Genomic DNA, 7944 nt, shown 5'->3' on the forward strand with positions numbered 1-7944 from the left:
TGACCTTGAGCAAGTTTCTTCTACTTTTTGTGCCTTGAGAGAATCAAATGAGCAGATACCCTTGAAGTCCTTAGGACAGCCCCTGGCACTAAGTGCTCGTTAAATGTTGGCTATTGTTATTAATTACAAGTAAAATTAAAATTGTGCTAAATGCTCCGAAGGAAAACCACAAGATAGATTAAGAAAGTAAAACTCTCATCTGACCAGTGTTTTCAAGAAAGACTTCCTGGAGGAAGTGATGCTTGTACTCAGGTCTGAAAAATGAGTACTCACTAACCAGACTAGGGAGCGAGGAGAGGCTTCCAGGCAGTAGGAAAGTAGGTTCCAGAGCTCTGGGGTGAGAGGAAACATGGCTCAGAATCCAATGTCTCAGAGCAGAGCAAGGAGGTACAGGGGAAGCAGGGGAGAGGGATACCTGGTGTAGTTGGCAAGGCCTGGCCTTGCCAGGAGTGCTGGCATTCTCCTAAGAACCATGCAGAATCACAGAAGGAAGTGTCTATTTTTTTTTTTAACAGAGACTGGTTTGATGAACCTCTATGTACAATACTTATCACCCAGATGCAAGAGCTATCAACATTCTGCCTTTCTTATTTCATCAGTACTCCCTCAGTCTTTTTCTTTTAAATATTTTTCTCCGTGAACACATTCTACTTGACAATGAAAGCAATTGGGACAAAAATCTCTTGAGAAGGGGAAATATACAAACACACTTTATTAGGGAGAAAAGGTACACACATAGTTGGTTTTATCTAGTGACAATGCATGCTTTTTAAATGACACATTTTGTGAAATGCTTTGAAAATGCCTTAAAAAATTTTTTAGCACCAATCAGTAGCATTAACAGTACAGGAATACCTCGTTTTATTGTGGTTTGCTTTATTGTGCTTCGCAGATACTTCATTTTTTACAAATCAAAGGTTTATGGCAACCCTACGTTGAGCAAGTCTATCAGTGCCATTTTTCCAACAGCATTTGTTCACTTCATATTTCTGTGGCATATTTTGGTAATTCTTGCAATATTTCAAACTTTTTCATTGTTATATTTTATGGTGACTTGTGATCAGTGATATTTGATGTTACTATTGTAATTATTTTGGGGCGCCAAAAACTGCGCCCGTGTAAGACAGCAAACTTAATCAATAAATGTTGTGGGATTACTGGTGTAATTTCTCCACTAATCAGCCATTCCCCCTTCTCTCTCCCTTTCCTAGGGCCTCCCTATTTCTTGAAACACAACAATATTGAAAGTAGGCCAATTAATAACCCTACAATGGCCTCTACATGTTCAAGTGAAAAAAATCACATGGGAATTCCCTGGTGGTCCAGTGGTTAGGATTCTGCACTCTCACTGCCGAGGGCCTGGGTTCAATCCCTGGTGGGGGAACTAAGATCCCACAGGCCATGCTGCGTGGCCAAAAAAAGAAAGAATTACATGTCTGTCATTTTAAATCAAAAGCTGGAAATCATTAAGCTTAATGAGAAAGGCTAGGCCTCTTGTGCCAAATAGCCATGTTGTCACAGCAAAGGAAAGGTTCTTGAAGGAAATTAAAAAGGCTACTCCAGTGAAAACATGAATGATGAGAAAGTGAAACAGCCTTATTGTTGATATGGAGAAAGTTTTAGTGGTCTGGACAGAAGATCAAACCAGCCACAGCATTCCCTTCAGCCAAAGCCTAATCCAGAGCAAATCCCTAACTCTCTTCAATTCTGTGAAGGCTGAGAGAGGTGAGGAAGCTGCAGCAAAAAAGTTTAAAGCTAGCAGAGATTGGTTTGTGAAGTTTAAGGAAAGAAGACATCTCCATAATATAAAAGTGCAAGGTGAAGCAGCAAGTGCTGATGTAGAAGCTGCAGCAAGTTATCCAGAAGATCTAGCTAAGATAATTAAGGAAGGTGGCTACACTAAACAACAGATTTTCAATGCAGATGAAACAGCCTTCTAGTAGAAGAAGATGCCACATAGACTTTCATAGCTAGAGAGAAGAAGTCAATGTCCGGCTTCAAAGCTTCAGAGGACAGGCTGACTCTCTTATTAGGGGCAAATGCAGCTGGTGACTTTAAGTTGAAGTCAGTGCTCATTCACCATTCTGGTCCCTTAACAATTTTGTCAAATCTACTCAGCCTGTGCTCTATAAATGGATGCTGTAAACAGATGTGCTGGATGACAGCACATCTGTTTACATGGTTTACTGAGTATTTTAAGCCCACTGTTGAGACCTACTCTTTCAGAAAAAAACATTCTTTTCAAAATATTACTGCTCATTGACAATGCGCCTGGTCATCCAAGAGCTCTGATGGAGATGTACAGTGAGATTAATGTGGTTTTTATGCCTGTTAACACAACATCCATTCTGCAGCCCATGGACCAAGTAGCATTTCGATTTTCAAGTCTTATTATTTAAGAAATACATTTTGTAAGGCTATGCTTCCATAGATAGTGATTCTTCTGATAGATCCGGGCAAAGTAAATTGAAAACCTTCTGGAAAGGATTTGCTGTTCTAGATGCCATTAAGAACATTGTGATTCATGGGACGAGGTCAAAATATCAACATTAACAGGAGTTTGGAAGAAGTTGATTCCAACCCTCATGGATGACTGTGAGGGTTTCAAGACTTCAGTGGAGGAAGTAACTGCAGATGTGGTGGAAATAGCAAGAGATCTAGAATTAGAAGTGCAGCCTGAAGATGTGACTGAACTGCAGCAACCTCATGATAACCTTTTCACGGATGAGGAGTTGCTTCTTATGGACGAGCAAATAAAGTGTTTGTTGAGATGGAATCTGCTCCTGGTGAAGATGCTCTGAAGCTTGTTGAAATGACAAAGATTTAGAATATTACCTAAACTTAGTTGATAAAGCAGCAGCAAGGTTTGAGAGGATTGACTCCAGTTTTGAAAGAAGTTTTACTGTAGGTAAAATGCTATTAAACAGCATTGCCTGCTACAGAGAAATTCTTCATGAAAGGAAGAGTCAACTGATGCAGCAAATTTCATTGTCTTATTTTAATAAACTGCCACAGTCACTCCAGCCTTCAGCAACTACCACTCTGATCAGTCAGCAGCCATCAACATCAAGGCAACACCCTCCCATCAGCAAAAAGATTACAACTCGCGGGAGGCTCAAGTGATGGTTAGCGTTTTTTAGCAATAATGTATTTTTAAATTAAGGTATATATATTGTATTTTTATACATAATGCTATTGTACGCTTAATAGAGGACAGTATAGTGTAAATATAACTTTTATATATACTGGGAAACCAAAAAATTCTGGTGACATGCTTTATTGCAATATTCACTTTATTGTGGTGGTCTGGAACTGAACCTGCAGTATCTCTGAGACATGCCTGCATTTTAAGAGAATGTTTTTAGAAGATTAAAATTGACTGGGGTTTTATCATATACTCGGCTTGAGGATTAGTATGGTAAACATTCTGAATACAAGTATCTACGATCAAAATAGGGCTTTTACCCATAAAATATCTTGATCGTTAAGTAGAAAGCATATGATGTGGCTCACGGTGTCTGTTAACCTCATTCCTTCCTGATCAGAAAATTTGCCTTTGCTGAATAAAAGGTTTGGCACTTTGGCATGGAAATGTACAATAAACTCATCTATTTTGATTTGATTGATAATCTCTTTCTTGAGGAAGGTCAGGAAAGACTAATAAGGAACAGCTCTTGTGCTCATGGTTGCAAATCTCCAAAAAATGTCAGTGACTGCACCTGTTATTTCTAGACCAATCCTCTGTAAGTCCTGGGGGTATCTCAGTTGCCATCAGGCAGGGATGTGATCAATAGATGTAATGCTTGCACTAGCAAGTTGATATTTTGTATATTAACTTTGTATCCTGCAACTTTGCTATAATTGCTTATTAGTTCCAGGAGGTTTTTTGGTCAGTTCTTTTAGATTTCTTACATAGACAATTATGTCATCTGCAAACAAAGACGGTTTTATTTCTTCCTTCTCAATCTGTGTACATTTTATTTCCTTTTCTTGTCTTATTACATTAGCTAGGACTTCCAGTATGATGTTGAAAAGGAGTGGTGAGATGAGACATCCTTGGCAATTTGATCTTAGGTACAGCAAGAGGAACTTGACTACTAGGGACCTTCTTCTTTTTTAAAAAAAAATATTTATTTATTTATTTGTTTGTTTGTTTGTTTATGGCTACGTTGGGTCTTCATTGCTGCGTGTGGGCTTCTCTCTAGTTGCGGCGAGCGGGGGCTACTCTTCATTGCAGTGTGCCAGCTTCTCATTGCGGTGGCTTCTCTTGTTGCTGAGTGCAGGCTCTAGATGTGCAGGCTTCAGTAGTGGTGGCATGTGGGCTCTGTAATTGTGGCTCATGGGCTCTAGAGCACAGGCTCAGTAGTTGTGGCGCACTGGCTTAGTTGTTCCACGGCATGTGGGATCTTCCTGGACCAGGGATCGAACCCGTGTCCCCTCATTGGCAGGTGGATTCTCAACCACTGTGCCACTGGGAAGTCCCTAGGGACCTTCTTTTAATTATGTGTCCAACAGTACCTAAGTGGAACTCCAGAAAGACCACTTTCTTAGCTTTTTACTTTTTTTTGGCCACACTGCATGGCTTGTGGGATCTTAGTCCCCCAACCAGGGGTTGAACCCAGGCCCTTGGCAGTGAGAGTGTGGAGTCCTAACCACTGGACCACCAGGGAATTCACAGCTTTTTACCTTTTATATTTTATTTATTTCCATTCCAGTGCCCGTGGCATCTGAGGGGGCCATCTGAGAGATATCTAAGGGAAACTTAATGTCTTTAATAGATCTCTTGCTTGGGTTTTGAAACATGAATTAAGTCAAAACATTGTCTCAAACTTCTGTGATATCTGAAATTTGGGAAAAGGCACTTATTCACAGGACAACTCTTTGATTACTGGAGGAACGGCTCAAGGTCCAGGCTACTGTTGGCATTAACTATTTCCTATCTAGCTTCCTTCTGGGAACTCTAAGCCGTTTGAGGAGATCACAACTGTGGAATACTCTCAGATAAAGGCATTTGATACTTCTGCTGGGGACTGCTGGCACCTTTTTATCATCCTGGTTAGATTGTTAAAATAGCCTCCATAATTCTCCTCCCTTCTGCACACCTCCCATACTCAGTCTGGCCTTAACCATTGACTTGCTTCACCCAATGGGACAATAGCACATGTGGCAAAAGCAGAACATTGAAAATTGCTTACGCACCTTGGGACTTGTCTTTTCTTGCTGCTCTTGGGAACCCTGCAAGCACCACCATGTGAATATGCTTGGGCTGGCCTTCTTTAGACACATGGCCCAGTCAGAGCCCTCACCCCAGCTACCTACACCAACTTCCAGCCAGCCACACATGTGAGGGAGGCCACCCTAGACCAACAAGCGCCCAGCCACCCCATAGCTGACTGCAGCTGCATGGGTACGCCCAGGTGAGAAAAACCGAAGAGCTGCCTGGCTGACTGAGCTCAGCCCAAATGGTCCCACAGGATCAGGAGCTAAAAAATAATCATTATTTTAAGTAGCTGTGTTTTGGTGTGTTAACAAAATTAACCAGTATACCCTGGGCTAGAGTGGTTTCTAGGCAACAAATATACTTGCTTTGGCCCTGGGTATACATCTTGAAAGCTGAAAAATCCCTTCAGTTTCTAGACCTGTTCCCTCAATTTTCTGCATACATTTTTATGAGATGAATTTTAATGCCAGGGATCAAATGGCAGGATCTTTTGATCACTTTTTCCAGCAGCGCTAGAAGTGGTTCTTCAAAAAGACCATTTTCTCTGTTTTTCATCTTTCTATTTCCATTTGAAGGCCATCTGAAAAGACAGTGAGAAATCATGATTCTATTTCCTGTTTTCGATAGGCTTCTTACTTGGGTTAAGCGGTGCGTCCCTACCTGGGTTAGTGAAGGTGGCTTAGGAAAGTGTGGAGAAGAACCCCAGCCACCTGCTGGTCACAGCTCCGTTGGAACAACAAGGAAGAACCGGAATCTGGAGAGAACCCCTAACTTCTGCCGTGTCCCTCCAGCGCCCTCTACTCACAAGGCCTAACCTTGTGCTAAATGATACATGGAATTTAGAGGCATAGCCATGATATGTTTTTCAAAACCAAGAAATTCACACTACTACAGGACTATTAACTAAACTCCAGATTTTATTTGGATTGCACTAGTTTTTCCACTAATGTCTTGTCTTTTCAGGATCCAATATAGGATATCACATTGCATTTAGCATACATTCAGTTTTTTCTTTTTTAAATTTTTAAATTTTATTTATTTTTTATACAGCAGGTTCTTATTAGTTATCTATTTTATACATATCAGTGTATATATGTCAATCCCAATCTCCCAATTCATCCCACCATACCCCCCGCCACTTTCCCCCCTTGGTGTCCATACTTTCGTTCTCTACACCTGTGTCTCTATTTCTGCCCTGCAAACCGGTTCAGCTGTACCGTTTTTCTAGGTTCCACGTATATGCGTTAATATATGATATTTGTTTTCCTCTTTCTGACTTACTTCACTCTAGCATACATTCAGTTTTGCACGTTGCATTTTTCTCAGTGAACAATCTATCTTGGAGATGATTTCATATCAGAAAATATAAGTGTAGCTCCTTTGAAACTTAGCTGCAGAGTATTCTGTGGTGTGAAAAAATGAATTGGATAACTAGTTCTCTTCTGATGTGATTCAGGCTGTTTCTCAGTGATTGCTTTTCTGTTACCCTTGTACATGGGTCTTATCACACTCTCAGGAGTGTATATGCAGGATAGATTCCCAGAGGTGGAATCGGGTGGGTCAAAGGGGTGTGGATTTTACATTTCAGTGAAAAAGTCAACTTGCTCTCACGGAAGGAGTGTAAGCAACAGTGTATGTAGTCAGTGTATGTATGTGTGTGCCTGCTTGATTGCTATAATATACATTAGTTTACTCTTTCCATTCTATGATCTCCAGTGGTGAAAGAGAGGTTGGTTCAATAGGACAGGAGGGGGGACTTCCCTGGTGGTCCAGCAGTTAAGACTACGCACTTCCACTGCAGGGGGCACAGGTTTGATCCCTGGTTGGGGAACTAAGATCCCGCAAGCTGTGCGGCACGGCCAAAATTTTAAAAAATAAAAGGGGGGACAAAATAAAAGGGAGAGATAGGCTTGGGGAAGTAGCAAGGAGACAAGCCACAGGGCCCCTCAGTGCCAGGCCGAGCAGCTGGACTTTGTGCTGAGGGCACTGGGGAGCCACGGAGGGTTAGAGGCCGGATCCAGCTCTGGACAGACATGGTCCTGTAGAGGCGCAGCAGGAACAGCCATCGAATGGCTGCCTCTCTCGTGGGTGGTCCTGGGAGCCTCACTCACCTGGCCCTCATCTCTTTGCTCCTCTCTCACCCACAGGAGTGGGCCTCTGAGTGAAAAGGCCAGGGCAGACAAACCCGTCCCGCCAGCTGAGGCCTGCCTTGGCCAGGCCACACTGCTGCCATTCCAGCTGAGCAAATATGTGGCCAGATGAAGCCAGGAAAGGGAGTGGCAGATGTGGGACAGAGGTGGAGGCCCCCTACCTGCTGCCCAGAGGCCAGCTTGACTCCAAGACCCCAGCATCTGACAAGGCCTGACCTGTTTTAACGGCTCAGGTAAAGTCTGAAAATATTTAGCAAGGTAATTCGTTTCTCAGTACACATCTCATGTCCTACAGTGAAGTTTTTTTTTTTAATTTTTTTTATAGCTACTTTTATTTTCATTTATTTATTTATTTTTGGCTGTGCTGGGTCTTCGGTTCGTGCGAGGGCTTTCTCTAGTTGCGGCAAGTGGGGGCCACTCTTCGTCGCGGTGCGGGGACCGCTCTTCATCGCGGTGCGCGGGCCTTTCACTATCGCGGCCCCTCCCGTTGCGGGGCACAGGCTCCAGACGCGCAGGCTCAGTAGTTGTGGCTCACGGGCCCAGCCGCTCCGTGGCATGTGGGATCTTCCCAGA

The 7944-nt window shown here is 42.6% G+C and overlaps 1 pseudogene; it reads left to right on the forward strand.

The window, feature by feature from the left end:
* The first annotated feature begins 1270 nt into the window (after window positions 1-1270).
* On the forward strand, window positions 1271-3123 carry LOC118884600 (annotated as a pseudogene).
* The last annotated feature ends 4821 nt before the right edge of the window (window positions 3124-7944 follow it).

The sequence above is a fragment of the Balaenoptera musculus genome, chromosome 19 (assembly GCF_009873245.2).
Source record: "Balaenoptera musculus isolate JJ_BM4_2016_0621 chromosome 19, mBalMus1.pri.v3, whole genome shotgun sequence".
Classification (NCBI taxonomy): domain Eukaryota; kingdom Metazoa; phylum Chordata; class Mammalia; order Artiodactyla; family Balaenopteridae; genus Balaenoptera; species Balaenoptera musculus.